The following is a 15,487-nucleotide window of genomic DNA, read 5'->3' as shown; positions in this document are numbered from 1 at the left end:
CTCAAAGGCGGCTAGCCACAAGATAGATAATCTCACTAAAGATAAGATAAGATAAGATAACAAACTTATCTCAAGGGAGGTCACTCAACACTACTATAAATATATTGGAGTACCCAGGTATAACTCATACTCTGATTCTACACAAAAAACCTGCCTAAAGCACATGCTAACTTAAGCATTGGAGTCTCTTGCAGGTACCACCACCCTCTGGTGACCAAAGATCAACAGCATCTCCGCACTTAGCTAGTCGGACGCAACAGTTCCGACCACATCAGAAGATCTCGTCCGAGATCGACCTTCAGTTTCAGGTAACCCTTGAAATAATTTGAAAAGTCAATCACATAGCAAGCATGATCCATATAGCTTGAGAATTTCAAAAGGATGTCCCTAGGTGAGCTTCCAATCCAATTTCACAAAAGAACATTATGCCAAAATGACTACTTTCAAATATGTGTAAAGCACATAAGTAGACAATTAATGGTCAATCATGTCAGTAAGGCATAAGCATAACATATGCATGCATATGATCAAGAAACACAATGCATTAAGATAAATGCACAACATCCATCAAGAAATTGCCTAATCAAAGAAAAGGATTCCAATAACATGTTGGCTAGCTACAACATGCAATTTAAAAGATTTAGAATTCTTGAAAGGCAATTCTCATGCACTTGGTATGCATAAAATTAAGCATGAAGAACTCAAAACCAAGTAACAAATTATAACCTCAATAAAGGATCCAACAAGGAATATAAACAAAAAATGATGTTAAAACAATATCTTATCAGTAATTATCAGCAATAAACAGCAAACAATATTAATAATCCAACACTAATAATGAAAAACAGAAAATTAAATAAAAATTTAACTAACTAAACAATTAACTAACTAACTACCTAAAAGAAATGGTTATAGATGGTGTTTGGTAGTGTTGGATGATGGTTGAAGAAGGAAAAGAAAAGAAGAGAAGAGAGAAGAAGGAAAGAAATGGAAAGAAGAGAAGAAAAGAAGAATGGTGAAACAGGGCATTCCACACATACGCGTAGAGTAACACGTAAGCATGGATAGGTGAAATGGGAACGATGCGTACGCCTGATGGGTTATTCAGAGGATCGACGCGTACACGTGGGTTGATTTTGTGCTAGAGGCATAATTCTAGCCCAAAACTCCCACAACTCTCGGGAATTTGTATGGGAGGTGGAAATTTGGGGGCCACGCGTACGCGTGGATGGTTGAAAAACTTGATGTCACGCATACGCGTGGCATGGTGCTCTGTTTTTCAAAAGTATTCCAAGTTCTTACACCAAACCAAGCATTAAAAACCTCCAAACAGCTACCAAAACACCATAAGACCTTATTTAACCTACTAGACTACCAAATAAACTCAACTAACTAAACAAATCATGAAATTAAACTAATTTTACCAATATTTGCAAAAGAGAAAATGAAAAGATGTTACCATGGTAGGGTATCTCCCACCTAGCACTTTTGTGTATTGTCCTTAAGTTGGACTTATGAGGAGCTCCTTATCAAGGTGGCTTGTGCTTGAATCCATCCTTGAACATCCACCAATGCTTGGACTTCCAATAAGCTCCATTCTTCAAAATTAAAATCACCAAGCTTTGATGAACACACAAGCTAAGGGCTCCTAAAATTGATCCTCATGTATGCTGGGATCCCAAATCTTATTTCTACACCCGTCTTCAAGTTGATCATCATTAATCCATTCGGGTGGCAAGCAAAAGGAATTCTCAATATAATACCAAACTCTCCTTCTAGACCCATCCAATTGAGCACTAGCCCAACCCTTGCATCTTATCTTTGAAGTATCAACCACAATGAGCCTTGATTTACAATGCCAACCACTAAACATCCTTCTCTTATGCTTCATTCCACAAAGCGCCCTAAGTTGACCATCCGTTTCAAGCAAGCTATACTCAAGTGGAACAATAAAGCTAATAGAAATGAGTTTTACCCACTCAAATGAAAGAGTATATGACAAAGCGTATTCAACTCATGTCCATCCTTTTCTAAGGACTTCTACCTCTTCACATGATATCTCAATTTCAATCCTTTGCTCATCAAATTCATCTAACTCTTCCCCAGCACTCAAATCATAAATGAGTGGATGAGAGAAATCTACCTCCACATTGCTTTCTATCTTACCAGGAGAAGGTTCTTCAAGTTCAAAGGATTCACTACCAAGAAGGTTTAGTGCATGATCTTCATCACCAAGGGGACTCAATACTTGCTTTATTCCCTCTAATTCTTCATTCACAACTTGTCTTGGAGGTTATACACTTTCTTCCTTAATCTTTACTTAAAGTCTGATTGGATAGAATTCAATTGTAAATAAGAATTCATCAATGATTGAATCCATCTCTTGATCAACCTCTTCAAAGTCTCCAACTATGATATACTTTGGAGGTTGTACACCCTCCTCAACATCAATTTTGAGCTTCTTGGAGGAGGGCTCCATGATGCTACATTCCCATGGACTTTCAACATCTCCTAAATACTCAACCACTTCTTCCTTTTCTTCAACAATCATAGGTTACTCCAATTTTTTCAATAAAAAATCTAACTCCTCATTCTCTATCAGAGTTTCCAATTTCTCTTTCATACTCCGTTCTTCATTAGATTCCCCACATGTAGCCATGGGAGTACTTTGAGTGTCTAAACTTTGGGAGACAAAAGGGATTACTACCTTTTGGAGAATAGTATAAATCTCCCTTTGCCCTTGAAGATATGAAATGAGAAAATTATTCATTAAAGTTTGAGGTGGAGAGGAAGGCTCATGGTTTGGAAGAAACGGTTTATAATAGGAAGGTGGTTCTTCTTGGTAGAAATATAGAGGTGGTGTGTATGTAATTTGTGGTCCTTGGGAGTAATTGTATTGGAATGTGGGTGGTTCTATAGGCTTTCTCTCATAATAGTCACAAGGATGTGGTAAGGGTGATTGGTTATATGATGGATGAGGGTCATATGAAGGTATTTGGTAAAAAGGGACTTGTGAGCATGGTAGAGGGCTATGTTGAGGATGATGTTCATAGGCATATGGTGGTGGTTATTGATAGTCACAAGGAGGTCCACCATAGCTATTGGATTGGTATGCATCATGGTATCGTTCTTGTTCATAGTGCATTGGTGGAGGTTGTTGCCAAGAGGATTGATCACAAGCATATGGCTCCTTCCACCTTTGATTGTTCCATCCTTGAAGCATATTGTCATCGAAATTTCCATTTCCTACAACATAGTTGTAACCAAACTCATAGCCAAAAGGATGAGAATTCATAGTAGCAAGAGAAAATAACAACAAATACTAATAACAAATAAAGGAAACAAACTCCTACAACTACCAAAAACTAACAGAGAAGCAAAAGGCAAGCATATTCACAATATTCACATATATACAATAACCAATAACAAGGCACACATTTGCAATTTTCCCAGCAACGGTGCCAAAAATTTGATATGAGGGTTTTTCATCGGTAAAGAATGTCACAAAAATAGTTGCGTTGCAAGTATAGTTCTAAACCAACAAACAATCCTCAATCAGAATTTAATTTGCGTGTCACAAGAAAAAACCCCAATAAAAATAACCGAAGTATTCAAACCTCGGGTCATCTCTCAAGGAATTACAGGGAAGTGTTCTTGTTATTGGCTATGGGAAGTATATTTTTGGGGTTTTAGAATAAGAGACAAGAAATATAAATGACAAGAAAGTGAATGAAACTCAAATGGTAAAAAGATCTTGGCAAGGGTTGATGGTTAAGGATCTCTATCTTTATCACTAACCACAATATGATAATTGCAAGGATCAATCTCATTAAGTCATCCTCTAAAAAGTGAAGAAAAGTCAAATGAGCTTTATCAATCCCAATCCTTAAGTCCTAGCCACCCACTAATAGACTTAGTGAGAGCTAGTGTCAATGGACACCAATTATCAACCACTTGAATATTAACAACTCAAGGTCACCCAAGTTACCATCCCAAGCCAAGAACACAAAAATCTACACTAAAATCCAACCAAGCATTTTATCAAACACCTAGTGGTTATAAACATAAAGCATGGTCAAATAACAAGAAATAATAAAAACTACAACTACCCAACGTAAGGAATCAACAATAAACAAAGCAATTAACCATAAGAACATAAAAGAAACATCAATTGCATTAAAGGGAAAGCCAAATTCAACAAGAGTATTTGTAAACATAAAAATGACATAAAAGGAAAATTAACACTACAAACTAAGAAAATGAAAGTGTAGAAACAAGGAATTATAAAGGGAACAAGATGAAAACAAGAAATTAAACCTAGATTCAAGAGAATTTTACCTAATCCTAACCTAATTCTAGAGAGAATAGGGAGATTCTCTCTCTAGAAAACTAACTAAAGGCTTATCATAACTACTCTAAGTGATCCCCCCTTGACCTATCTTGAATTCTACATGAAATAGTCTTTGGAACTAGCGTACGCATGGGTCACACGTACGCGTCGCATGGCGTTTTCCTTCTCATGCGTACACGTCTGTCAGGCGTACGCGTCACCATGCAACTTCATCTCCACGCATGCATGTTGATATATGCACTCCAAATCCTTTATTTTTCATGAATTCTCCACATTGCATGCTTTTCTCTTCACTCCTTTGCTCCATTCCTATCCTTTTCAACCTAAATTCACTGACAAACACATCAAGGCATCTAGTGGAATCAAAGGTGAATTAAAATTAACCAATTAAAGGCCTGAAAAGCATGTTTTCACTCTTAAGCATAAATTAGGAGAAAGTTATGAAACCATGCCATTTCATTGAATAAATGTGAGAAAAGTTGATAAAATCCCCTAAATTAAGCACAAGATAAACCCTAAAAATGGGGTTTATCAATTACTTTGGGCGTCTGAGAGGACCATATGTACCACAGCCTGAGGAGAGAGATCCCACCATGGTGATTGAGGTGGTTTAGTCCCTTTTTCACTTCTTATTTCCATCCGTCACTATTATGTTATATTCCTCGTTGCTGCTATTTTACTTGAATGTCTGCATGATCTTTAGTAATTCTTATTTCTAGGTTTTAGTTTAATTCTATTATTTTAAAATTTTAGTTATTAATCTTTTAATGGAAGAGATGTCTCATGTACCGCTCACTGAGCTTGAATCTAGAAAGAAAAAGAAAAGAAGTGATGTATTGCATGAGAAATTGAGTTTATTTTTAAGAGTAGTCTTATTTAATTAGATGTGGTGGTATTTTCTGTGATTTTGAATGCATGGTATGAACAATACATATTTGAATTTGAATCAAAGGATGTTGATGCATGAGAAACGAGAATTTAGAGAACTACTATGAATTCTATAAATTAAATAAAAGCTTAATTCTTGAAGCAAAAGAAACAGCAAAAAAGAAAATAAAGAAAAGCAAAATCCAAGGTTTTGAGCATAAATGGCTAGTGTTCATACCCTGGAGCGAACTGTAAGGTCCAAATTGGGCAAAGACAAAGGACCGACCTCTTCAAAGGCTGGCCCGTTGCAGCAAACCCTCACAAAGAGCTCGGAAAAATCACGACAAGACCCAAGAAAGGCCCAAAGAGCCCAAAACAAAGAGTTACTGCCCGCTAGAAGGCGGCTAACCAAAAAGATAAGGATTTCACCCACAAAAGATAAGATAACAAACTTATCTTAAGGGAAGGTCATCAAACACTACTATAAATACATTGGAGCACCCAGGTATAATTCATACTCCAATTCTACAAAAAAAACCTGCCTAAAGCCTGTGCTGACTTAAGCATCGGAGTCTCTTGCAGGTACCACCCTCCTTCAGTAAACGAGGATCAGCAACACATCCTACTCCAACAAGTTGGACGCAGCAGTCTTGACCAGGCTAAAAGATCTCGTCTGAGATCTACCTCCCTGTTTCAGGTAACCCGCGAAACATTGGCGCCATTGCCAGGGACCTGGAAGTCATCCTATCATCATGGCAAACAACACTCTCACCAACGACCACACCTCCGGATTAGAAGAAGGATCGCTGATGAAGAACACGGATGCTACGCCAACCTCCCCAAAGGATGCACACCACTCCAAAGGAGATAAGCAACCCTAGAATACCGAAATCCTAGACGCCATCCATGAACAACAGGATCCCCTCAAACAGCTCGAGCAAGAGGCCGAACGAGACCTCCGGAGAGAAACAAGACGGCGTCGAGAGCTAGAAGAAAAACTCCTAAAGCTTGAAGCCGACCTCAAAACTAAAGCCACTCAATCCAACCGCAAAGATAGCCCCCCACAAGGACCAAGATCCATTTATGAAGGAAATCATGAAAGCTAAAGTCCCAAAGGACTTCAAAGCTCCTGACATGTCCTTGTACGATGGCACGTCCTACCCGAGCTATCATTTCAGTAACTTTAGGAGTCGGATGTACCTCACGAATGCCTCAGACGCAACCCGTTGCAAGGCCTTCCCGACCACTCTGACTAAAATGATGATAAAGTGGTTTGACAGCCAGCCACCAAGGTCGATCACAAGCTTCAATGACCTCACCAAGAAGTTCCTCGCCAGGCTCTCCATTCAGAAGGACAAAGCCAAACACGCTTCAAGCCTGCTAGGGATTAAACAAGGAGATCGGAAAAGCCTCCGCAGCTACATGAAAAGATTCAATAAAGCATGCCTTGACATACAAAATCTCCCTACAGAAGTGGCCATTATGGGACTCATCAACGGCCTACGGGAAGGACCTTATAGTCACTCTATATCCAAGAAGCATCCAACATCTCTGAATGAGGTACAAGAGCAGACCGAGAAGTATATCAATATAGAGGAGAACTCCCAATTAGGAGAAGCCTCCAAAACCGGATTCTCCTACTCACCTCGAGATAAGGATAAGGAGTTCAGGAAAAAATAAGATCAATCTGCAGAGAAGCCCAAAAAATACCATAACTATACCCCTCTTCGAGTATCCCTTGTAGATGTCTACCGAGAAATATGCAACACAGAGAAGATCCCACCACCCCACCCAATAAAGCACAAAAGGGGAGGAAGTTGGACTGAATACCGCGAATACCATAAAATCTACGGACAGCCCACTAATGAGTGTTATGACCTAAAGAACGTCATAGAAAAACTGGCTCGAGAAGGACGGTTAGAATGATTCCTAGCCAACAGAACGGACAAGCTAAAAAAGAGAAGAAGGGACGAAGAGGAGGGACGAGCTGAACGACCTCCTCAAACCCCAGATAGGCACGTTCATATGATCAATAGAGGATTCGTAGGAGGAAGAGTCTCCAAATCATCCCGAAAAAGACACCTTAAAGAAGTATACCACCTCAGGAAAGCGCACAGGTCATCCGACTTCCCAACTATCGCCTTCACCAAAAAGGATACTGCGGGCATTATCCCCGGGGATGATGATCTCGTGGTCATCACCATCATACTGGCTAATGCCAACCTCCACTGAACACTGGTTGATCAGGGAACCTCCGTGGACATTCTATTCAAATCCACCTTTGACAAGCTCGGTCTGCAAGAAAAAGAACTTCGAGCATATCCCAATAGCCTGTTCGGGCTTGGAGACGCCACGATCCAGCCCCTCAGATACATCCCACTACACACAACCATTGGAAAGGGAACTCGATCTAGAACACTGAGTATAGACAACATCATAGTTGACGTGAATTTCGCATACAACGCCCTTATAGGCTGGACGACCTTAAATCGGCTCGCCGCGGTAGTCTCCACCCCCCACCTATGCATGAAATTTCCAACCCCAAAAGGCATATTCACCATCAAAGGAGACCAAAAACTCGCACGACGCTGCTATAATGAAAGCCTAAACTTAAAAGGCGACCCCAGGGGAAAAGAGTTCAATGCCATTGAACTCGGAGGAATCCAAGCTTGAGAAGAACTTTGTCCGCAACCAAAAGGCAAGACAGAAGAGGTCCAAATCAGAGACTCCCAAGACAAAACAACAAACATAGGCACAAACCTTAACGAAGAACTAAAAGAGCTACTAATAAAGTTCCTAAAGGAGAATTCTGACCTGTTTACATGGAAGGCCGCGGACATGCCCGGTATAGATCCCGCCTTAATGTGCCACAAAGTGGCAGTGTATCCCGGATCTCGACCAGTACAACCGAAGCACAGAAAGCTTGGCCTAGAAAGATCACAAGTCGTGGAGGAACAAGTACAGGCCTTACTAGAGGCAGGGTTCATAAGGCTAGTGAAATACCCATTATGGTTGGCCAATGTAGTATTGATCAAAAAGCCAAATAGAAAGTGGCAGATGTGTGTTGACTACACCGACATCAACAAAGCATGCCCAAAAGACCCCTACCCCCTCTCGAATATCGACACACTGGTCGACGCCTCGTCAGAATACAAATACTTTTCCTTCATTGACGCCTACTCGGGATACAACCAAATACCGATGGATCAACTCGACTAAGACAATACCTCATTCCTAACCCGGAAAGTAAACTACTGCTACCTAGTCATGCCGTTCGGACTCAAGAACGCAGGGGCTACATACCAGAGGTTGATGAACAAAGTATTCACCGGTCATATTGGGAAGCTGATGGAAGTCTACGTAGATGACATGCTGGTAAAAACGCAAAAGGAAGAAGCGTTGTTACCTGACCTCGCCGAAGTATTTGGCACTAAGAAAGCCCAGGATGAGACTAAATCCTACAAAGTGCACTTTCACGGTAGATGCTAGCAAATTCCTAGGGTTCATGCTCACCCAAAGAGGGATTGAGGCAAACCTAGATAAATGCCAAGCTATCCTCAATATGAAAAGCCTGACCTGCGTCAAGGAGGTACAACAGCTAAATGGAAGGCTTCCGACCCTATCTAGGTTCCTGGCCGGATCGGCCTTAAGGTCTCTCCGATTTTATGCAACCCTGAGGAAAGGAAAGAGGTTCGAATGGACCCCGAATGTGAACAAGCCTTCTAAGACTTCAAAACATTCCTGCGGCAACCACCTATTCTAACCCGACCTCGACAAGGAGAAGAACTAATCCTATACCTCGCCGTGGGAAGTCGGGCGATAGGCTCGGCCCTAGTCAGAGAAGACGAGAACAGGCAACAACCCATCTACTTTATCAATAAGGCTTTACAAGGGGCCGAACTAAACTATCAAAAAATAGAAAAGTTCGCCTACGCCCTCATTCTTACTTCTTGATGACTCCGACCATACTTTCAAACCCACACCATCAGAATACGGACCAAACTACCTTTAAAAGGCATTCTGTAGAAAACCGACCTAGCTTAAAGAATCCTACAATGGGCGGTCGAGTTGTCCGAATTTGACCTTAAGTACGAAGCTTGGACAGCCATAAAATCTCAATACCTGGCCGACTTTGTCATAGAGTACACCGACACTCCAAGAACCCCCATAGACTAGAACCTCTACGTTGATGGCTCTTCAAACAAAGCCGGAAGTGGAGTGGGCGTTATCCTAGAAAGTGATCAAGGAACCCAACTCGAACTCTCCTTAAAGTTTGACTTTCCTGCCTCAAATAACCAAGCCGAGCACGAAGCCCTACTGGCTGGTTTGAAGCTGGCTAGGAAAGTCAGAGTCCAAAAGCTTACCATCTTCAGTGATTCACAAGAAGTCACCTCGCAAATAGAAGGAAGCTACTAGGCAAAGGAACCTACCATGAAAAAATATCTAAACAAGAACAGGGAACAAGTCGGAAAATTCATGAGATACGAGATCCGACATATACCTCGGAATAAAACGCCCGAGTTGATGCACTTTCAAAACTAGCTAGCAATAAACCAGGGGTCAACAATAGAAGCCTCATCCAAGAAACACTACCAAACCTGTTCCGAGGGTTACCTGAAATTGTAGGTCGATCTCGGACGAGATCTTCTGTGCTGGTCGGAACTGATGTGTCCGGCTGGTGAATAGTGGCTGGAGCTGGTGCGTCCTCCTTGTTGGACTAGATGTGCTGCTGATCCTTTGTCACCGAAGGGTGGGGGTACCTGCAAGGAACTCCGATGCTTAAGTTAGCAAGGGGATTAAGCAGGTATTGAGTAGAATCAGAGTATGAGTTATACCTGGGTGCTCCAGTGTATTTATAATGGTGAGAAGTGACCTTTCTTAATAAGATAAGTTAGTTATCTTATCTTATCTTATCTTTAGGTGAGGTTAGCTTATCTTCAACGGAACCGCCTTTATCTCTGTAGGCTGGGATTGCCTCTGGATTTGGGTCGTGTTCCTCTATTTGGGCCCTTTATTGGGCTTTCCTGTCGATTTGGCCGAGCTCTTTTGAGAAGAGGTCGGATAGTCTGACCTGAAGAGGTCGGTTGCCTTGTCGCTAAACATCCCGTGTCGGTCAGCTCGACCCAGGGTATGAACAGTGCCCCTGCTTGAGCTCGGTTTTCTTGTTTGAGGTCGAGTCTTTTGACGTCGGTCCTTCTTTTAGTGAAACCAAGTTCAAGCATTTTGTCGATTTCTTCTTTTGTAGATATTTGAATGTAGAACGTTTTCCTCTAAAAGCGCGCGCTTTTGTATTAGCGCTTTTTTGGGAATGCAAGCGGTTTTAACATCCGCATTTAATTGGCATTAATTGCCCCCATTCTCTCTTGGCTTTATTTTGAATTTTCTCGATCAAAAATGGTTTTTCTTCTTCATTTCGTAACTTCTCCCTTTACTCTCTTGTTTTCTGTTTCTCTCATCTGCTCTCTGGCTTTCGTTTGCGCGTCTGCTTTCTTGCGTTGTGGCGTCACTTGGCGATTTTCTGGGCAGCCTTTGTTTCTGCGCCTCCATTCTTTTCTTCGAAGCTTCTTTCGTCTCCAGGTTAGTCCCATTTCATGTTTCCTCGTTTATTTTTGACTTTGCGATGGAGTTTTCCTTTTGATCTTCCTTTTGGAGAAAGTTTAGATCTTTCTATTTCTATCATGCTTGACTCGTTGCATGCTCTAGATTTTTCCCCTTTTTTGGTGTGAATCTCTTCTTTGTTTGCTTGAATCTTTTTCTTTTGCATGTTGCCGCCGTTTCTGCCTGTGCTTTTGCTGATGATTTTTTACTTGATTTCAAAAAAGTTTGCGCCTTTGCTGTTTTTCTTCTTAGTCCTTTTGGTGTTCTGATAAACTGTAGCAGTAGTGTTTTTCACTGATAAACTGTAGGAGCGATACTTTTTCTGATATACTGTAGAAGGGTGGTGTTTTTGCGTTTTTTGCTTCTTTTGTTTCTTTTGGGATTTTATTTCTTTTTGATGAGTGCCGGGATATAGGTTGTAGAAATAACTTGAAAACCTTGCCTGTTTACTGCCTCCAAGGGATGCCCCCAGACTTTCTTATCTTGAGTCTTGGGGTTTTCCCTTTCTGTTTGTCGAGATGTTTTGCTCCTCGTCCGGGATGTTTTTAAGTAATCCATTCTTCTCTTCTTTTTGTAGGATTTTGTTGACCTCATGTCTTTCCGAAATAACATTGTAGAGATGCCTTCCCAGGTTCCTGCGGGTATGGCCGATTGGGTGGACTCCATGGTTCTCATGTGTGTCTCGCTGGTTGATTCTGAGTTTTGTGCTCAGCTTAAGCAGTTTCATAGTGTCTGTAGTAAGTCTGGTGATGAGAAGAATTATGAACTTGTCCCTCCCTCTTCTGACGAGAGAGTCTGCTTTTCAACTCGGGTTGTTGATGGTCGCCCTTTCTTTTATGCTTATGATTTTTTCTTTGGTCAGCTGGGTATTACCCTTCTTTTTACTCAATTTGAAACCGACCTGTTATGGTCTTGTAATGTTGCCCCCTCTCAACTTCACCCCAATTTCTGGGGTTTCATAAAAATTTTCCAATTGTTGTGCAATGCTTTTGGTATTCCTGCTTCCCAATCTCTCTTTTTCTACTTGTTTGTCTTGACTAAGCCCAGAGTGGTGAAAAAGAAGGCAGCTTGGGTCTCCTTTCGTTCCACCCAGGGAAAGAAGGTATTTTCCATGTTTGACGAGTCATTCCGTAATTTTAAAAACTACTTTTTCAAGGTCCGAGCTGTTGAAGGAACTCGGCCCTTTTTTCTGGATGAAAATGATGAGCCTACCTTTCCCTTGGAATGGCAAAAGGACGTGAGGGTCTCCAGGTATTCTTGGGAAATGTTGGATGAGGCTCAGCGAGCCTTTGTTACTATTTTGGCAGAACACTGGGGTCAACCTCCCCATCTTGATACAAAGAAATTTCTAACCAATCCTTCTCTTCTTCAAACTGAACTGGGTATCTTGTGTTTCTTTTATTATCTGTTGTTGCTTGTAGCTGTCTTTCCGACTTGTCCGACTTGTAGCTTAACTTTCTGTTTTATTTACAGAGGCAATGAAGAATAACGAATCTATGAAAGCTTTTAAGAGGGCGCAGAAGGCGACTGCTGCCAGAAATATTGCTGCCAAGGCGACTGAGGAGGGGTCCTCCCAGGTGCGCGAGAAGCCATCAGTACCGGGTTCCCCCGGGGTGAAGAAGGTGTTCCCAACACCTCGGGTCCGCTTGGTGGATCCTCATCCTACTTCTGCCGCTCCATCTACTTCCCCTCCAAGTAAGAAGCAAAAGACGGCTGAGCCCTTTGACCTCAATGCCCCTGATTTCAATGCCATTGAGTTTGTAGATCAGCAAATCGGTCCCTATGGTACCATCTCTATGGACGATGTGTCCATCCTTCATCATGGAATTTATGGCCCGAAATCACGTACAGATGGCGTTTATGGCGGCTGCTATATACCGGACTGCTCAAAATCTTCATCTCCATGCTGCCAAGGCATTTATGGAGGAGGCAAAGCAGGAGTTTGACCGGATGAAGGGGCTGAAGGAGGAGCTTGAATTAAAGGTGACCAAGTTGGAGAAGGATCTAGAGAATGAGAAGGCGAGTTCCCTTTCACTAGCAGCTTCTTTGAGGTTGGCCGAGGACACAGCCTTGATGCATAAGGAGAGTTATGTTACAACTTATCGGGAGGTGATGCGCTTGAGGGAGGAGTTGAATAATGCCCGGGAAGATTATTCTGAGCTCCAGGGTCATCTCGTTGGCAGCGTGACTGCTGCTTACGAGAACTTGAAGGAGCAAGTTCGGGTCATTGCTCCCGAGGCCGATCTCACCCCTTTTAGCCTGGACAATGTTGTCAGGGATGGCAGGATTGTCCCTGATGACGATGGTGATGATGATGCTGATTCTCCTCCTGTGTCCTCTGCCAAAGTGTCGACCTCTTCTGTTCCTCTGGTTGCACCTGATTCGGATTGCCAGGTTCTGAACCGGGAGGATGGAACTATAGATGCCGTGCCTATTCAGACTCGTCCTCCTTCTCCTTGTCCTGATGATGCCAAGAAGGCTCTTGATGCTTGCTGATCTCTTTCTAGATATTTATGTAGTTGGCCCGGCTTGTGGGCTTTTTAAAACTTTGTTTGTTTTGCTGACGGTTTCTAGTTGCTCGTTTTAGCAACTTTATTTTGAAAAACAAAAAGTAGCTCGCTATTTTAGCAGGTGTTGATGGCCGCTGTTCCGGGGCCGTATAACTTTTGTGGAGTAGTAAAGGTAGTTTTTTGCCTTGGCATCTTTTCAGTTTTCTACTGATGTTTGAAATCTTGTATCTCGACCTCCTTGGATTACTTTGTTTTATTGTTTGTAGCTTGGATCCTTTGAGGTTGTGACTTATGGGTCCAACTTGTTTTTTGGTGGTTCTTTTGCGCTGGTCCCCCTTTAAGTTATTTCTGTAATCCTCTTTCTTGGACCTTTGTCAGGTCTCTTTCGGGGATTACTTTTATCACTTTATTTGTAGTAGGAGTCCGACTTGGTTATGTCGGTCTCCTTTAAGTTATTTTTTGTAATCCTCTTTCTTGGACCTTTGTCAGGTCTCTTTCAGGGATTACTTTTATAACTTTATTTGTAGTAGGAGTCCGACTTGGTTATGTCGGTCTCCTTTAAGTTATTTTTTGTAATCCTCTTTCTTGGACCTTTGTCAGGTCTCTTTCAGGGACTACTTGTATAACTTTTCAGTGATAGGAGTCCGACTTGGTTATGTCGGTCTCCTTTAAGTTATTTTTTGTAGTCCTCTTTCTTGGATCTTTGTCAGATCTCTTTCAGGGACTACTTTTATAACTTTTTGTTTTGGGCTGACTTTGTTATGTTAGGCCCTTCTAAGTTAAAGTAATTCTCTTTAATAGGGTTGGCCAGACCTCTTTCCAGGGTTTACTTATAACTTGGGTTGACTTGGTTCGTTCGACCAGTCCTTAAGTTATTATTTTAGCGATCCGTAAGACCTCGTCAGGTTCTTTTTTAAATCACTTTCGATAACTTCTTACATTATTCTGTGTTCATCTTTGCCGATTTGTAGAAAGTGGTTGGCATCTTTAGATCGTCCTTTGGGTGAATCGCATTTTCACCTTTATCGGATGATTTATCTTTATCGTGGTCGCGTAGTGAAATTGTTTTTCACTTTCTGTCGACCTGTCGCTTTATAATCGGACGATGAATACTTCAGATTAATGCATCTTAGATTCTTTGTAGAATATCTAAATAGACTTTATTCAAAGAAAAAATGCAAATATATACATGTGGGACTTTTCTTATCCCTTTAAGTCGGGGATGACCTAGATCTCAACATGGTGCCTCATTAAAAAAACCTTTTCAGGAAAAAGAGCACATCCATTAGTGAGATCCATTGCCTTTTCTTAGCTGTAGTACCTTTTTAGGTTGCAGGCGTGCCATGATCTGGGAAGCTCTCGTCCATCGAGTTCGGACAGTCGGTAGTAGCCCTTCCCAAGTACTTCTATGACTCGGTAGGGTCCTTTCCAGTTCGCTGCCAGCTTCCCTTCTCCGTGCCGAGTTGTTCCAATGTTGTTTCGAATTAAGATGAGATCGTTCTCAGCGAAACTTCTTGGTACTACCCTTTGATTATATCTGGAAGCCATTCGACGTTTGAGAGCTTCTTCTCTAATCCGAGCTCTTTCCTGGATTTCAGGTAGTAGGTCGAGTTCTTCCCTCTGAAGTTGGGAGTTTGCTCCCTCATTATAATGGACTACTCTATGCGATCCTTCTTCAATTTCTACCGGAATCATTGCCTCCATTCCGTATGCTAATCGGAAAGGGGATTCCTTTGTGGTCGAATGTGGCGTCGTTCGATATGCCTATAGAACCTGTGGGAGCTCCTCTGCCCAGGCTCCCTTTGCATCTTGCAGTCTTCATTTTATCCCTGCCAATATGACTTTGTTCGCGGCTTCGGCCTGTCCATTGGCTTGTGGATGTTCGACAGAGGTGTACTGGTGCTTTATATTCAAGTCGGCTACTAATTTTCTGAAGCCTGCGTCTGTGAATTGGGTGCCATTGTCTGTGGTTATAGACTATGGAACCCTGAACCTTGTGACAATGTTTCTATATAAGAATTTTCAGCTTCTCTGAGTGGTGGCATTGGCTAGGGGCTCTGCCTTGATCCTCTTTGTAAAGTAATCTACTCCTACTATGAGGAATTTAACTTATCCTGATCCCTGTGGGAAGGGGCCGAGAAGATCGAGTCCCCATTTTGCA

The sequence above is a fragment of the Arachis hypogaea genome, chromosome 3 (genome assembly GCF_003086295.3).
Source record: "Arachis hypogaea cultivar Tifrunner chromosome 3, arahy.Tifrunner.gnm2.J5K5, whole genome shotgun sequence".
Taxonomy (NCBI): domain Eukaryota; kingdom Viridiplantae; phylum Streptophyta; class Magnoliopsida; order Fabales; family Fabaceae; genus Arachis; species Arachis hypogaea.
This window is presented reverse-complemented; position numbering follows the sequence as displayed.